The sequence below is a fragment of the Melospiza georgiana genome, chromosome 10 (assembly GCF_028018845.1).
Source record: "Melospiza georgiana isolate bMelGeo1 chromosome 10, bMelGeo1.pri, whole genome shotgun sequence".
NCBI classification, from domain to species: domain Eukaryota; kingdom Metazoa; phylum Chordata; class Aves; order Passeriformes; family Passerellidae; genus Melospiza; species Melospiza georgiana.
The window spans coordinates 18,631,434-18,647,668 of record NC_080439.1 but is presented as its reverse complement, the minus strand read 5'-3'; the positions used below and the strand labels follow the sequence as shown (position 1 = coordinate 18,647,668).

The following is a 16,235-nucleotide window of genomic DNA, read 5'->3' as shown; positions in this document are numbered from 1 at the left end:
TCTGCAGCAAGACATCTCTCGGTGCGGAAGGCAAAGCTGCAACACAGAGCAGGGAGCACCACCCAGCCTCAGCATCACTCTGTCTCTCTGTCCCTCAGCTCTCGCCAGGGACACATTTGGTCTCCAACACACACTCTGTGCCTACAGCTCCCACCACCCTCCTGCTGCCCTGCCAGTGGCACGGCACGCGAAGGCCGCCTCACTCCAGCAAGAGGAGGCAGCACAGTGGCTTTAAGGGCCCTGTGGAAAGACTGGTCACAGCCCATCTCCAGAGCACACATGGCCGTGTCAGACAATGTCCCGGCGTGCACTGGCACATTTTGTTACACCAGGGCAGGTGCAAATTCTGCTGGGCACATCCCCCTGAGGCTGAGCCCCATTGATCCCCTTCTGCTGGAACAAAGCCCCCTCTTCCCAGCTGGCCCCAGCCCCCAGCATGGAAAGGCTGACGGCCCTGCAACAGTTCTGTGCCAGGGCCCAGCTGAGGCAGCCCAAGGATCAAGCCGGGCAGCCTCCATGAGAGCAGCTCAGCCCACAGGGAGGGATGGAGCGGGCTCAGGCTTACCTGGTTCCTCGAGGAAAGGGAGGCCAGAGACCAGGATGCAGAGCCTGCAGCAGAGCAGCCTTTTATGCTGGGTCCCAGAGCCCTGTGGGGCCACAAACATTCCTTGTTTGTGAAACATCCAAACTCCTGGGAGTGGCCACTTGCCAGGCCTCGCTGCTGATCAGGTCCCTGCCTCTTTCATCTCAGGTGTTTTTCTTCCTGTTTGTACAACCCAAAATCCTGTGATGACTCTGAGAATCTCTTTGGAATGGAATGGACCTTAAAATCATCTGTCTTGAGTCTCCTAAAATGGCTTTTTAAATATCTCTGGACAACCTCTTCCACTGTATTGGTCCTCCCTAAGAAAAAGATTCCCTACCAATATATAATCAAAACACATGTGCTTTGAGTGTGTTACTGGTAGCACTTGACCCATACCTACACACCCCAGCCAGGTATCCTTTCCTTTCTTAACTGAATGTCTCCTAGAAGCCTTCTCCTCTCTTTTCTATGCAACCCCAACCCTCTCAGTCTGTCCTCACGGGCTGATGGCTCCAGCTGCCTGGTGCTCTTTGTGTCTCCTCTGGACCCACTGCAGCAGGCCCGTGTGTTTCTTAGGCTGTGTGTCCTAGGGCTGCAGGCAGTACCCCAGGTACGGTGTCAGGAGAGACGAGGAGAGCAGGACAATCCCCTCCCTCAACCTGCTGCCCACACTGCTCTGGATGCAGCCCAGAATAAGATTGGATTTTTGCACTGGGCTGCTCACTGGCAGTGCAGGTTCATGTTCAGTATTTCAGCCACCAGAACCTGCAGGTCTCCCTCCACAGGGCTGCTCTCATTCCACTCAAGGCCTACTAGGCTGTGTCCAGGTTTGCATTGCCCTGGCCTTGGCATTTGACAATCATAGCTCGGGCCTCAGCTTGGGAAGTTGTGATCCTCCAGAAAACAAGGAATTCAACACGTAGGAAGGTGATCAAAGGCATGCTTACATCTCTCCCTGAAAGACAAATTGACCCATTTTCCCAAACACAAATTAACCCACTTTGCTCAGGGTGTCCAGCCCTGAGGTCAGGATCTGGCAGCTTTGGGGCAGAGGCTGAGGGCCGGGAGCACAAAGCTCATGGCTCCTTTTCCTGGGGCAGGCATCATTTGCCCATTCACCTAATATCACACTTCAAAGGGATATTGGATCAGTCTCCCAAGAGCTTGTTGGTGTCATTGTGCTGTGGAAGAGTTGGGAAAATCCATGAGCTTCAGGCAAACCTGAATCATGCTGATGTGGAAATGAGTGCACACAGTGCCCTGGACTCAGGCATTCCAGGGATACCACAGCACATGGCCTCTTTTCCATGAAGTATTTTGCCTTTGTCAGGGGCATTTCCAGACCTTTTAGACCCAGTCTGAGACCACCTTGTACATGCATGTAATCCTGTGCTGCTGCAGGTTTGCACAAGGCATTGCCATTAGGTGGCTGCTCAAGGGCCCAGGGGATGCAGGGCAACCCAGGATAATGGAGACTGGGAGAGACCTGTGGAAGTTCTTTGCTCCCTCTCTGAGAAGAACAAACTTCCCAGCTGCCACCTGAAGCTGTGGGCCTTGTCCCATTGTCCTCTGAACACTGCCACTGTCAGACAGGTGCCTCTCCCATGAGCAGCACTTCCAGGGATGCCCTGCACCCCCAGGAGGCCACCAGGAGATGGAAAGGGCTCCTACAGATGAGCCTCCCAGGTCCTCGATGGGGGGGACCAGCAGGAGATGACACTGGGGCTGTCTGCACTGATGAGCCAGGGGTGGAGGGGGGCATGGAGCTGCTGCCTCCACCTCCTCCTGGCAGTTCTGGAGAGAATGAAGCCAAAGTCTCCTGAGAGCTGCACTGTCACAGGGCAAGAGGCAGCAATCACAAGAGGCACAGAAGGAAATGCCAGAGTTCCCTGTGGGAGGACAAGGGACAGGCCTGGGAGAGCTGTACCAGGGGTACTGATGTCTTTTGTAAGCTGTGTCTGTGCTTAGAAGTCAGCAGGACAAGGCCCAGAGCCTGGTGAGGAACTGGGGCAGTGTGATCTGCCCAGAGCAGGTGACAGGAGCACAAGACCTCCAGAGCTCCACACAGACCTGCTGGGGTTGGTGTGGGGCACTCTGAGTCATTCCAGTCCTTGAGCTGCCCCAAAAGACCCTGCCAGGGGAGACAGCAAATGCAAGAGATTGCAGACAAGCACCAGGTGATCCATGACTGGGAATACAAGGTGGGGAAATATCCTTCATGGCAGCAGAACATTGAGGGTGTGAGCTCTGTTATCCCTTGAGCGCCTGAGTCTGCAGCACCCAGTCCACTGAAGTCCACACTGGGTGACTCAGGTTTGCCTGGAGCTCAGGGATTTTCCCAGCTCTTCCACATCATGATGACACCTGCTCTGCTGCTCTGGGAGACTGATCCCATGTCCCTTTGAAATGTAAAATGCATGGAATGGGAAACCCCATCCCAGAGCCAGAAAACAACAGCCATGGGCGCCCTGCCCTCAGCCCTTTCCCCAAATGCAGCAGCCAGGTCTCTGTCCCTGGGATGAGCACGCTGAGTAAAGCAGGTCAGTGTGGCTGTGGGTCTGTCTCAGGGAAGGACACAGCATCACTTTGATCACAAAACCAGGCCGTGGCACAGCCTGTCACTGTAAGCAAGTTCCCCATGGCTGTCACTCAGGCCTGCAGGTGAACATGGACTTCCCTTGCCCCTGAACTTTGCCACCTTCCTGCACAGTTGGGTCTCTTTGACACCATGGGGTTATGCCGTGTTGACTTTGTGCCTCAAATGAGCCTCAGTCTTCTGTATATCTGTGATAACCCATGAAAGAAATGACTCTCAGGATGAGCCTGAGTGTCTGCACTGAAAGCTCCTGAGAGATGGGCTGAGGAGTCACTCCGTGGCTGAATTTAACTGTAACTGGAGCACAATTAACCATCAAGAAGAACAAGTGACAGAAAGCTATAGACAATGTGCAAATAGATTTAAATGCACCTTATACACAGGCTGGGGACCTCCAAGTCACGTGCCCTTGGTAAGCTGGGACACACATTAATAATTTCCAATTTGGGTGCTGTGAAACTGGTAAAAAAATGCCTGAGATGAAAGAGGCAGGGACCTGATCAGCAGCGAGGCCTGGCAAGTGGCCACTCCCAGGAGTTTGGATGTTTCACAAACAAGGAATGTTTGTGGCCCCACAGGGCTCTGGGACCCAGCATAAAAGGCTGCTCTGCTGCAGGCTCTGCATCCTGGTCTCTGGCCTCCCTTTCCTCGAGGAACCAGGTAAGCCTGAGCCCGCTCCATCCCTCCCTGTGGGCTGAGCTGCTCTCATGGAGGCTGCCCGGCTTGATCCTTGGGCTGCCTCAGCTGGGCCCTGGCACAGAACTGTTGCAGGGCCGTCAGCCTTTCCGTGCTGGGGGCTGGGGCCAGCTGGGAAGAGGGGGCTTTGTTCCAGCAGAAGGGGATCAATGGGGCTCAGCCTCAGGGGGATGTGCCCAGCAGAATTTGCACCTGCCCTGGTGTAACAAAATGTGCCAGTGCACGCCGGGACATTGTCTGACACGGCCATGTGTGCTCTGGAGATGGGCTGTGACCAGTCTTTCCACAGGGCCCTTAAAGCCACTGTGCTGCCTCCTCTTGCTGGAGTGGGGCGGCCTTCGCGTGCCGTGCCACTGGCAGGGCAGCAGGAGGGCGGTGGGAGCTGTAGGCACAGAGTGTGTGTTGGAGACCAAATGTGTCCCTGGCGAGAGCTGAGGGACAGAGAGACAGAGTGATGCTGAGGCTGGGTGGTGCTCCCTGCTCTGTGTTGCAGCTTTGCCTCCCATACCGAGAGATGTCTTGCTGCAGACCCTGTCCCCCACGGCCCTGCGGCCCCTGTGGCCCAACGCCCCTTGCCAGCAGCTGCACTGAGCCCTGCAATGCCCGCTGCGCTGACTCCACGGTGTACATCGAGCCTTCGCCGGTGGTGGTGACCCTGCCGGGCCCCATCCTCAGCTCCTTCCCTCAGAGCACAGCCGTGGGATCCTCTCTGTCAGCTGCTGTGGGCAGCTCCCTCAGCACCGCGGGGGTTCCCATCTCTTCTGGGGGCTCCCTTGGCCTGGGGGGCTCAGGCCTGTGCCTGCCTTTCTCCCGCTGCGGTCAGATCTGCTGAGGCGCATCATCCCCGTTCTCCTTGGCAGACGGGCCCATCTCTTGCCCTCCCTGGCCCCCCACACGTCTTCCTTGGTCTCTGTTCTGTGCCGCCGCTTTTGCTCCTTCTCATTAAAGCCTTTGTGCAGCATTGCTGGAGAGTCGTGGTCCTTTGTTCTCCTCCACCCTCACCTACCCCCTGCTCTGCCAGAGTGAGCACTGGCTGCTGTCCTGAGCTTACCAGCAGCTGCACTAAGAACTCCCAGAAATTACCCCAGAGCACCAAACCTCAGTCACTGAGCTTGAGCCTGGAACCTGAAGACCACAGCCCTGCAGGGCCCGGTGCCAATTTGTGCCTTATAAGAATTATTTCAGATATTTTCTGTGACATGTCATTCCTGTCAAAGCTTCTTCACAAAAGCATATCAAAATCAATCCTCTCTCTTCCATTAGTGATGTTGGGATGTTCAATGGTGTGAGTGCAGGATTGTGGGCTGGAAAGGAGAATAGTTCTTCTTTTCTTGCCTGGACATCAGGAGTGTGATGGCAACATTCTCTCTGTTACTGACTGAATGAATGTAGCATAAATAGAATATTGATTTGAAAACGATGATTAATGTTTAAAAGACTGTGCATTGAGAAGTGCATGGTACGCAAACGATATGGATACAATATGAAGAGGGTGTTAAAGGGTTTGGGAGCAAACAACCCACAGTCACAGGAAGGACTTAATTTCAAATTCACAGTGAGAACATTCATACCATTATCTATTCTATCTCTCTCTCTCACACACACACACACACACACACACACACACACACACTCACTCTGTATTTAGGTGTGTAAATACATCTATTAAAAATTCCCCTCAAAAATGACCAGTCTTGGAAAATATTTTTCTTTCCTGAACACCACAAAATCACCATTGTCACACTTTCAAAGAAAGTCCCAACACAAACTGTGGCCAGGATGAAACCCTGATACGACTAAAGCCCACACTCTTACAACCGTATGAAGAGTGGCCCAAAATGAGACCATTTGAGCTCTCCTGGCCCGCAGCAGGCTGTGACCAGCAATGGCCCTGAGTGGGATGGCTCTCACAGCCAGTGAACTCTCAGGGTTGCTGTACTTGGAGGATTGCCCAACAAGGACGAGTCCTGGGCTGATACCCTCACTCCTTGAGGCCTGACTCTTCCCCCTTGGGGAGATGCAAAGGCATCCAAAGTGAGTGTTTCACTGACCCCTGACGGGAGTTTTTCACAGGTACGTTGATTGTAGCGACCCTTCACATCTGTGTGCATGCACATCTGCATATATTTGCTATAGCAAATCTGGGAGAAATACTGCTTCCTTGGATGTCTAAGTACCTTGGAGATCTAAGTAAGTTAGGCCTGTCATGAGGGTTAAGTTCCAGATATAGACTTACCTAAGTGGTGCTTAGTGTTGTTTCTGCTAAGTTGCCAAGTATAACTTTGAAGTTGCAAGTGAGGTTAAATGGTATGAAGTCCTTTTCCTCTGTCAAATTTAAAGGGTACGATATTAGTTGGGTTTCAGGTATAAGTTACGTTAAAATACTGTTAAGTTTGAATGCTGTCAATCTTTTAGGCTATGTTTCCTTATATCCTTGCCCTCACTGTCTTTTGTCACACACACACACACACTGATACTCATACGCATAAACACAGAAACAGACACAACACCCTTTTTTCAATAGTTGTTAATTGATTTCTGTTTTGGTTGGTTGGATTTTGTTTGTTTTTGTCGTTGGTTGTTTTACGTTGTTGTGCCTTAAGTGTCCTGTAAGTAGGAGTGTGAATGTTGCCCAGGCAGTTTGTTGTTGATATTTGTTTAATATGGCAAGTGTTTTTTGGTGCTGGCTTGGGAGTGATTTTTCAGGCCTGTGCAGCAGTGTTTGTTGAGAGGAGCCTTGTGCAGAAGTGCGTGGGTGTGGGTGTGTTGGCCCAGGGCAGGTGATGAGCAGGGCAGGGCTGGAGCAGGTAGTTGTGGCCGAGTGGTGAAGGCGATGGACTAGAAATCCATTGGGGTTTCCCCGCGCAGGTTTGAATCCTGCCAACTACGGGCACGGGCCCCTTTTGGGCTGCGGGCATCTGACCAGGGGCACAGGCAGCACCCACAGGTGGGTGCCATGGACAGCAGCTGCAGCTGCCCCAGGGCTCCTGCACTTGCAGTCCCAGCAATGGAGAAGGACAGGGAAAATGCAGACATGAACTGAGCATTTCATCCCCTCCCAGTGGCCCCAAGTGTTAAATGCAAGAACTCTCAGCTTGACAAACTGCTTGGCACAAAGTGGCCAGAATTCAGAGCTTTTGCTTCAGAGCAACCATGAGCAGCATTGAGCTGCAGCAGCAGAATTTGCAGAGCAAAAAGAGGAGAATTGTTTCTGCTGGCAGTTCCAAGCAAAGGCGACACATGTCCCTCGTTGGCCATGAAATATTTGAAGTGTCGGGCAGGAGCAGTGGTGCAGCGTGCTGGGAGCACAGGCGTACTTATGGTGAGGGCTGCAGGTGTGAGGATGTGTGTGGATTTCAGGTGGGCTGATGGATGGCCAGGCTGCAGGCTGTGTGCAGGGTGGGTTGAGCAGGTGGAGGGTGAGGGTGTGTGTGTAAGGGGCAGTGAGTGTGCAGGGCTGTGTGTGGAAAGAGTGTGAGGAGGGCAAGGGCAGGCAGTGGAGGAGCGTAGCGCAGGCTGAAGTGCGGTGAATGTTGAGGGTGTGTATTGAGTGGGGTGGGGGAGGCGGATGAGAGAGGAAGGTCAGGAGTGAGGGGCAGCAGTGGCGGGCAGCATGAGGCTGCAGTGAGGGCAATGTCAGGCAGGGCTGAGGAGGAGCAGAGTGGCGCAGCGGGAGCGTGCTGGGCCCATAACCCAGAGGTCGATGGATCGAAACCATCCTCTGCTAAGGTGCTTTTTGTACTCAGGCTGCCTTGCCCAACAATTTGACCCTACTTGGCCACAGCTTTCTGACCGATGCTGGCCATAGCCTTCCTCTTGCCACTACACTGTCTACATCCTTTGAGTAAAAATGATAAAACTTGTACAAGAGCACTTGGGTTCTCCTGGTCCTGCAGAGTGTTGCACATTCCCACCACAAGTACTTGTACCACAGAGCAGCTCAGCCTCAGCTCCTGCTCCCCTCAGCCGGGATCCAGCCCAGGACTCCGGGCACCTCCAGCCCAGCAGGCACACGCTGGCTTTGAGCCAGGTCGGCCTTGGCAAAAGCCGACTGCAGCAGCTGCCCTGGATCCTGCGCAGACTCCCAGAGAGTGGCGAGCCTCTGCAGCCAGATGGGCAGAGAACTTTGTGCTTCTCAACCTGGGCATAAGGGTGGGGTGGCAATGGGGCTGAGGCCCTGAGTGGCCTTGTATTTGCTTTGTCTCCAGCCGTGCTTTGAGCAGGCATTTGGACTTGTGTCCTCCTTGGGATGCCTTGCAGTCAAGTTCCTTGTGAGAGGGAAGAGTTCCAGAGAGATTCTGTCCTCCTGGCTGTGCAGCATAGGCAGTGAGCAAACTTCTCCCTCACAGGAGCTGGAGGTCAGTCATTGCTCTGCCCTTGGTGTGTCAGCTGTCCTTTGTCCTTGCTGCTCCAGCCCCTTTGCTGGGTTCAGCAGAGGATCTTTGTTGAGCTTTTGTAGAGATGGGGCAAAGTTTCCCTCTCCCTAGTCCTTAAGGAGCTGGAGTGGTTTGGTCTGGAGAAGAGAAGGCAAGGGGGCTTGTGGTGTGTGAAGGTAAGTTGGGCAGGTAAGTGTGCCTGAGTGAGAAAGGGCTTGTTGCCATTTGGGACAGAGAAGATGTTGGGTGCTTAGAAGCGTGGCACTTGTACGAGAGGCCATGTCAGGCTTGGAGGGAGCTGTGGTGGTGTTGGCCTGAAGGTTGTTGTGATGGGAGAGTGTGTGTAGGGCGTGCAGGAAGGCTGCAGTTGCTGTGAGATGTGCAGAGCAGTGGAGAGGCAGGCAGCCTTGTCTGGGGCCATAAGGCTGAGGCAGGCTGAGCAGAGGGACACCAGGTGAGGTGGGCAGGAGGTCCTATGGTGTAATGGTGAGCACTCTGGACTCTGAATCCAGTGATCTGAGTTCAAATCTCAGTGGGACCTGAGCCTTTTGGTTGCCTCAGCATGCTTGCCCTCAGCATGCCGACACTCTCCCCCCTCTCCTCTGCTGCTGCCGCTGCACTTCTGCACTCTTCTCTCATCCAGCACACAGCACCTGAGCTGCACAACACCCACTCCCAATGGGCCAGGCACAGGACTCTGCACTGTGACCACTGCCTCCTGTCTTGGATGCATCCAAAACTGGAGACTGGGATACAAGCTCTGGGCAGCTGTTTCCAAGTTGGATCATTCCCAAAGGAACGGCAGAGCACTCTGCCATTACTTCTACGCCCACTCCTGTCAACTTCTCCTTTCGTGCTCCATCCATCTGTGGCTTCTTGCCCTCTTTTCCCGGCCAATTGCTTTCTATTGCTTTGCAATCCATTCCAGGAGCTCCACCAGCATTGGGCAGTGGCCCATCATTGGGTTTCCATTTGTTTCCATGGGAGAGGGAAGGATGTCCCTGGCAGAGCAGGGGGTAGGTGAGGGTGGAGGAGAACAAAGGACCACGACTCTCCAGCAATGCTGCACAAAGGCTTTAATGAGAAGGAGCAAAAGCGGCGGCACAGAACAGAGACCAAGGAAGACGTGTGGGGGGCCAGGGAGGGCAAGAGATGGGCCCGTCTGCCAAGGAGAACGGGGATGATGCGCCGGCCTCAGCAGATCTGACCGCAGCGGGAGAAAGGCAGGCACAGGCCTGAGCCCCCCAGGCCAAGGGAGCCCCCAGAAGAGATGGGAACCCCCGCGGTGCTGAGGGAGCTGCCCACAGCAGCTGACAGAGAGGATCCCACGGCTGTGCTCTGAGGGAAGGAGCTGAGGATGGGGCCCGGCAGGGTCACCACCACCGGCGAAGGCTCGATGTACACCGTGGAGTCAGCGCAGCGGACATTGCAGGGCTCAGTGCAGCTGCTGGCAAGGGGCGTTGGGCCACAGGGGCCGCAGGGCCGTGGGGGACAGGGTCTGCAGCAAGACATCTCTCGGTGCGGGAGGCAAAGCTGCAACACAGAGCAGGGAGCACCACCCAGCCTCAGCATCACTCTGTCTCTCTGTCCCTCAGCTCTCGCCAGGGACACATTTGGTCTCCAACACACACTCTGTGCCTACAGCTCCCACCACCCTCCTGCTGCCCTGCCAGTGGCACGGCACGCGAAGGCCGCCCCACTCCAGCAAGAGGAGGCAGCACAGTGGCTTTAAGGGCCCTGTGGAAAGACTGGTCACAGCCCATCTCCAGAGCACACATGGCCGTGTCAGACAATGTCCCGGCGTGCACTGGCACATTTTGTTACACCAGGGCAGGTGCAAATTCTGCTGGGCACATCCCCCTGAGGCTGAGCCCCATTGATCCCCTTCTGCTGGAACAAAGCCCCCTCTTCCCAGCTGGCCCCAGCCCCCAGCATGGAAAGGCTGACGGCCCTGCAACAGTTCTGAGCCAGGGCCCAGCTGAGGCAGCCCAAGGATCAAGCCGGGCAGCCTCCATGAGAGCAGCTCAGCCCACAGGGAGGGATGGAGCGGGCTCAGGCATACCTGGTTCCTAGAGGAAAGGGAGGTCAGAGACCAGGATGAAGAGCCTGCAGCAGAGCAGCCTTTTATGCTGGATCCCAGAGCCCTGTGGGGCCACAAACATTCCTTGTTTGTGAAACATCCAAACTCCTGGGAGGGGCCACTTGCCAGGCCTCGCTGCTGATCAGGTCTCTGCCTCTTTCATCTCAGGCATTTCTCACTAGTTTCACACCACCCGACTTGGAAATGATTAATGTGTGTCCCAGCTTCCTAAGGAATTTCATTTGGCGGTCCCAAGCCAGTGTACGAGGTTAATTGAAACGTATTTTTTTAGTGTCTATAAGTTTCTGCCACTTCTTGATGGTTAACCATCTTCTTGATGGTTAATTGTGCTCCAGTTACAGTTAAATTCAGCCATGAAGTGACTCCTCAGTCCATCTCTCAGGAGCGGTCAGTGCAGACACTCAGGCTCATCCTGAGAGTCATTTCTTTCATGGGTTATCACAGATATACAGAAGACTGAGGCTCATTTGAGGCACAAAGTCAACACTGCACAACCCCATGGTGTCAAAGAGACCCAACTGTGCAGGAAGGTGGCAAAGTTCAGGGGCAAGTGAAGTCCAGGTTCACCTGCAGGCCTGAGTGACAGCCATGGGGAACTTGCTTACAGTGACAGGCTGTGCCACAGCCTGGTTTTGTGATCAAAGTGATGCTGTGTCCTTCCCTGAGACAGACCCACAGCCACACTGACCTGCTTTACTCAGCGTGCTCATCCCAGGGACAGAGACCTGGCTGCTGCCTTTGGGGAAAGGGCTGAGGGCAGGGCGCCCATGGCTGTTGTTTTCTGGCTCTGGGATGGGGTTTCCCATTCCATGCATTTTACATTTCAAAGGGACACGGGATCAGTCTCCCAGAGCAGCAGAGCAGGTGTCATCATGATGTGGAAGAGCTGGGAAAATCCCTGAGCTCCAGGCAAACCTGAGTCACCCAGTGTGGACTTCAGTGGACTGGGTGCTGCAGACTCAGGCGCTCAAGGGATAACAGCGCTCACACCCTCAATGTTCTGCTGCCATGAAGGATATTTCCCCACCTTGTATTCCCAGTCATGGATCACCTGGTGCTTGTCTGCAATCTCCTGCATTTGCTGTCTGCCCATGTAGGGTCTTTTGGGGCAGCTCAAGGACTGGAATGACTCAGAGTGCCCCACACCAACCCCAGCAGGTCTGTGTGGACCTCTGGAGGTCTTGTGCTCCTGTCAACTGCTCTGGGCAGATCACACTGCCCCAGTTCATCAGCAGGCTCTGGGCCTTGTCCTGCTGGCTTCTAAGCACAGACACAGTGTCATCTCCTGCTGGTCCTCCCCATCGAGCACCTGGGAGGCTCATCTGTAGGACCCCTTTCCATCTCCTGGTGGCATCCTGGGGGAGTAGGGCATCCCTGGAAGTGCTGCTCCTGGGACAGGCTGCTGTCTGACAGTGGCAGTGTTCAGAGGACAATGGGACAAGGCCCACAGTTTCAGGTGGCAGCTGGGAAGTTTGTTCATCTCAGTGAGGGAGCAAAGAACTTCCACAGGTCTCTCCCAGTCTCCATTATCCTGGGTTGCCCTGCATCCCCTGCAGCAGCCACCTAATGGCAATACCTCCTGGAAAGCTGCAGCAGCAGCACATGAATAAATGGGTGTACAAGTTGGTCTTGCACTGGTCCTAAAAGGTCTGGAAATGCCCCTGACAAAGCCCAAAATTTTGGAGGAAAGAGGCCATGTGCTGTGGTATCCCTGGAATGCCTGAGTCCAGGGCACTGTGTGCACTCATTTCCACATCAGCATGATTCAGGTTTGCCTGAAGCTCATGGATTTTCCCAACTCTTCCACAGCACAATGACACCAACAAGCTCTTGGGAGACTGATCCAATATCCCTTTGAACTGTGATATTAGGTGAATGAGCAAATGATGCCTGCCCCAGGAAAAGGAGCCATGAGCTTTGTGCTCCCTGCCCTCAACCTCTGTCCCAAAGCTGCCATCCAGATCCTGACCTCAGGGCTGGACACCCTGAGCAAAGTGGGTTAATTTGTGTTTGGGAAAATGGGTCAATTTGTCTTTCAGGGAGAGATGTAAGCATGCCTTTGATCACCTTCCTACGTGTTGAATTCCTTGTTTTCTGGAGGATCACAACTTCCCAAGCTGAGGCCCGAGCTATGATTGTCAAATGCCAAGGCCAGGGCAATGCAAACCTGGACACAGCCTAGTAGACCTTGAGTGGAATGAGAGCAGCCCTGTGGAGGGAGACCTGCAGGTTCTGGTGGCTGAAATACTGAACATGAACCTGCACTGCCAGTGAGCAGCCCAGTGCAAAAATCCACTCTTATTCTGGGCTGCATCCAGAGCAGTGTGGGCAGCAGGTTGAGGGAGGGGATTGTCCTGCTCTCCTCGTCTCTCCTGACACCGTACCTGGGGTACTGCCTGCAGCCCTAGGACACACAGCCTAAGAAACACACGGGCCTGCTGCAGTGGGTCCAGAGGAGCCACAAAGAGCACCAGGCAGCTGGAGCCATCAGCCTGTGAGGACAGGCTGAGAGGGTTGGGGTTGCATAGAAAAGAGAGGAGAGGGCTTCTAGGAGACATTCAGTTAAGAAAGGAAAGGATACCTGGCTGGGGGGTGGAGGCATGGGTCAAGGGCTACTAGTTAAAAATTGAGAACATAGGTATATATAGATTAGATATTGGGAACGAAACTTACCCCTTATAGGACTGATTGACTAGAACAGGTTGTCCAGAGAAATTTATGAAGCCATTTTAGGGGGCTGGTGGTAGATCAATTTTAGGTCCATTCCATCCCAAAGTGATTCTCAGAGTCATCACAGGATTTTGGTTTGTACAAAGAGGAAGAAAAACACCTGAGATGAAAAAGGCAGGGACCTGATCAGCATCGAGGCCTGGCAAGTGGCCACTCCCAGGAGTTTGGATGTTTCACAAACAAGGAATGTTTGTGGCCCCACAGGGCTCTGGGACCCAGCATAAAAGGCTGCTCTGCTGCAGGCTCTGCATCCTGGTCTCTGGCCTCCCTTTCCTCGAGGAACCAGGTAAGCCTGAGCCTGCTCCATCCCTCCCTGTGGGCTGAGCTGCTCTCATGGAGGCTGCCCGGCTTGATCCTCGGGCTGCCTCAGCTGGGCCCTGGCTCAGAACTGTTGCAGGGCCGTCAGCCTTTCCATGCTGGGGGCTGGAGCCAGCTGGGAAGAGGGGGCTTTGTTCCAGCACAAGGGGATCAATGGGGCTCAGCCTCAGGGGGATGTGCCCAGCAGATTTTGCACCTGCCCTGGTGTAACAAAATGTGCCAGTGCACGCCGGGACATTGTCTGACACGGCCATGTGTGCTCTGGAGATGGGCTGTGACCAGTCTTTCCACAGGGCCCTTAAAGCCACTGTGCTGCCTCCTCTTGCTGGAGTGGGGCGGCCTTCGCGTGCCGTGCCACTGGCAGGGCAGCAGGAGGGTGGTGGGAGCTGTAGGCACAGAGTGTGTGTTGGAGACCAAATGTGTCCCTGGCGAGAGCTGAGGGACAGAGAGACAGAGTGATGCTGAGGCTGGGTGGTGCTCCCTGCTCTGTGTTGCAGCTTTGCCTCCCGCACCGAGAGATGTCTTGCTGCAGACCCTGTCCCCCACGGCCCTGCGGCCCCTGTGGCCCAACGCCCCTTGCCAGCAGCTGCACTGAGCCCTGCAATGCCCGCTGCGCTGACTCCACGGTGTACATCGAGCCTTCGCCGGTGGTGGTGACCCTGCCGGGCCCCATCCTCAGCTCCTTCCCTCAGAGCACAGCCGTGGGATCCTCTCTGTCAGCTGCTGTGGGCAGCTCCCTCAGCACCGCGGGGGTTCCCATCTCTTCTGGGGGCTCCCTTGGCCTGGGGGGCTCAGGCCTGTGCCTGCCTTTCTCCCGCTGCGGTCAGATCTGCTGAGGCCGGCGCATCATCCCCATTCTCCTCGGCAGACGGGCCCATCTCTTGCCCTCCCTGGCCCCCCACACGTCTTCCTTGTTCCTTGGTCTCTGTTCTGTGCCGCCGCTTTTGCTCCTTCTCATTAAAGCCTTTGTGCAGCATTGCTGGAGAGTCGTGGTCCTTTGTTCTCCCCCTCCCTCACCTACCCCCTGCTCTGCCAGGGACATCCTTCCCTCTCCCATGGAAACAAATGGAAGCCCAATGATGAGGCACTGCCCAATGCTGGTGGAGCTTTTGGAATGGATTGCGAAGCAATAGAAAGCCATTGCCAGGGAAAAGAGGAAAAGGAGCCACAGAGGAAAGGAGAAAAAAGGAGACGTTGACATGGGTGGGCATAGAAGTAATGGCAGACAGAGTGCCCTGCTGTTCCTGTGGGAATGGTCCAAACTGGAAACAGCTTCCCAGAGCATGTAACCCAGACTCCAGTTTTGGATGCATCCAAGGCAGGAGGCAGTGGTCCCAGAGCAGAGTCCTGTGCCTGGCCCATTGGGAGTGGGTGTTGTGCAGCTCAGGTGCTGTGTGCTGGATGAGAGAAGAGTGCAGAAGTGCAGCAGCAGCAGAGGAGAGGGGGGAGAGTGTCGGCATGCTGAGGGCAAGCATGCTGAGGCAACCAAAAGGCTCAGGTCCCACTGAGATTTGAACTCAGATCACTGGATTCAGAGTCCAGAGTGCTCACCATTACACCATAGGACCTCCTGCTCACCTCACCTGGTGTCCCTCTGCTCAGCCTGCCTCAGCCTTATGGCCCCAGACAAGGCTGCCTGCCTCTCCACTGCTCTGCACATCTCACAGCAACTGCAGCCTTCCTGCACGCCCTACACACACTCTCCCATCACAACAACCTTCAGGCCAACACCACCACAGCTCCCTCCAAGCCTGACAGGGCCTCTCGTATAAGTGCCACGCTTCTAAGCACCCAACATACCTGCCCAATTTACCTTCACACACCACAAGCCCCCTTGCCTTCTCTTCTCCAGACCAAGCCACTCCAGCTCCTTAAGGACTAGGGAGAGGGAAACTTTGCCCCATCTCTACAAAAGCTCAACAAAGACCCTCTGCTGAACCCAGCAAAGGGGCTGGAGCAGCAAGGCCAAAGGACAGCTGACACACCAAGGGCAGAGCAATGACTGACCTCCAGCTCCTGTGAGGGAGAAGTTTGCTCACTGCCTATGCTGCACAGCAAGGAGGGCAGAACACTCTCTGCCAACTCTTCCCACTCGCAAGGAACTTGACTCGAAGGCATCCCAAGGAGGACACAAGTCCAAATGCCTGCTCAAAGCATGGCTGGAGACAAAGAAAGGACAAGGCAACAAAGTGCCTCAGTCGCATTGCAACCCCAGCCTGATGCACAGGTGTCGAGAAGCACAAAGTTCTCTGCCCACCTGGCTGCAGAGGCTCACCACTCTCTGGGAGTCTCTGCAGGATCCAGTTCAGCCCCTGCAGCCGGCTTTTGCCAAGGCCGACCTGGCTTAATGCCAGTATGTGCCTGTTGTCTTTATGTTGCAAAGGTTCTATATTGTTGTCTCTTTATTGCAAGAGTTTCATATCTCTTTGATGCTTCTCGTAGGAACTTCTTCTAAGCACTGAGTCTTCTTTCTTCGCACAGTAGCTAACTGACGCTAGTTCTCTCTAAACTAACTAATGTGCCGTTTTATATCACTCTTTTTTTTACTGTCTACAGGTGTGGCCTGGAAAAATCAGGCCTGCTGTTAATATTTAATAATTAGCCCAGCCGCAACTCCTTTGGGGTAAGATTATTTTCTATACTACATTTATTTTCTTATATTCTATCCCCCTACATGTGCCTGCTGGGCTGGGAAGTGCCCGGAGTCCTGGGCAGTATCCCGGCTGAGGCGAGCAGGAGCAGCGGCTGAGCTGCTCTGTGGGAGAACAATTGCAGAGGGAAGGGACCGTGCTCATCGGGACCAGGAGAGGCCGGGCCGTGTAGAGGGAAGAG

The 16,235-nt window shown here is 54.5% G+C and overlaps 4 non-coding genes across 4 annotated transcripts; 3 read left to right on the top strand and 1 right to left on the bottom strand.

Annotated features, from left to right (window-relative positions):
- The first annotated feature begins 6,685 nt into the window (after positions 1 to 6,685).
- On the top strand, positions 6,686 to 6,767 carry TRNAS-AGA (transfer RNA serine (anticodon AGA)). The gene has a single exon. It is a non-coding gene; the product is annotated as a tRNA-Ser (tRNA).
- A 766-nt stretch (positions 6,768 to 7,533) lies between these two features.
- On the top strand, positions 7,534 to 7,605 carry TRNAM-CAU (transfer RNA methionine (anticodon CAU)). The gene has a single exon. It is a non-coding gene; the product is annotated as a tRNA-Met (tRNA).
- A 1,118-nt stretch (positions 7,606 to 8,723) lies between these two features.
- On the top strand, positions 8,724 to 8,795 carry TRNAQ-CUG (transfer RNA glutamine (anticodon CUG)). The gene has a single exon. It is a non-coding gene; the product is annotated as a tRNA-Gln (tRNA).
- A 6,104-nt stretch (positions 8,796 to 14,899) lies between these two features.
- Positions 14,900 to 14,971, bottom strand: TRNAQ-CUG (transfer RNA glutamine (anticodon CUG)). Its single transcript has one exon. It is a non-coding gene; the product is annotated as a tRNA-Gln (tRNA).
- Between the last annotated feature and the right edge of the window lie 1,264 nt (positions 14,972 to 16,235).